The sequence below is a fragment of the Sinocyclocheilus grahami genome, unplaced genomic scaffold (assembly GCF_001515645.1).
Source record: "Sinocyclocheilus grahami isolate Dianchi unplaced genomic scaffold, SAMN03320097.WGS_v1.1 scaffold5469.1, whole genome shotgun sequence".
In the NCBI taxonomy this organism is placed as follows: Eukaryota; Metazoa; Chordata; class Actinopteri; order Cypriniformes; family Cyprinidae; genus Sinocyclocheilus; species Sinocyclocheilus grahami.
Window position 1 is genome coordinate 8,693 of NW_015510149.1, and position 1,003 is coordinate 9,695.

The following is a 1,003-nucleotide window of genomic DNA, read 5'->3' on the forward strand; positions in this document are numbered from 1 at the left end:
AAAAAAAAAAAGGCAAAGAGCTGCTCGCCTCGAATACGCTCCTGGACACTTGGAGGCAGAAGCGCCTCACATTTCTAAAGCACCACGTGAAGCAGAAGAATAACGCACGTCGAAAGGAATGCCGGGAAAAGTACTGTATTTGTGAATGAGTCCCATTAGCCTCGCCTAACCGCTACTCGAGCACCATTTTCTGTTTACATTAAGAAACATAATTACAGAAATGGCGGGAAGCGCTGGGGAATGGTGTCTTATGGAAAGCGACCCTGGAGTTTTCACAGAGCTGATAAAGGGCTTTGGTGAGCACTCTATATTACATACATTAGCGGTGCGTGTGAGTGCGCTAGTTTTGCTTCATTTCAGTGATTTAGAATTTCAGTATGATTTGTAGTTTATATTGGGTTTGAGCACCAGCCTGCAATGTGGTGTAAATCCATATAATTGGCTGAATTCATTGAATGGGCTCTGCGCATGTTAATGAATGCAGAATGACAGCTGCCTCACATTTCTGCTGTTCTGAACCTGTGTAACGTATAAATGTCATTGAACGTGGCTCAAAAAGTAGTGAGCAGCCTACCTTTTTTTGGGCATCATGTGTGTTCCGAATCATATTTGGGCATCGGAGCAAGCATCGATTTGTATTCATTATTGGTGCCTTTGAACAAAGTTCGTTTAATTATTGCTGCTTCTGAATGTTTGATTCAGTAATTTGGAGGTTATACCCCCCAAAATACTGAATCAAACATTCAGAAGCAACAACAATGACGATTAATCGATTGCATTAATCATAATTTAGATTAATTATAAGTTATGATGCATTCCGAAAACAAGATAGAGTGTGTGTTGTATCACTTATGTTCTAAGCATTTGATTCAGTATATTTAGGCTTTTATTTGCACGTTCAAAACAATCGATTTATATTTCTGTCAGCATTGGTGGTTCCTTACTAACGATCATTGACCACAGTACAGGTGCATCTCAATAAATTAGAATGTCGTGGAAAAGT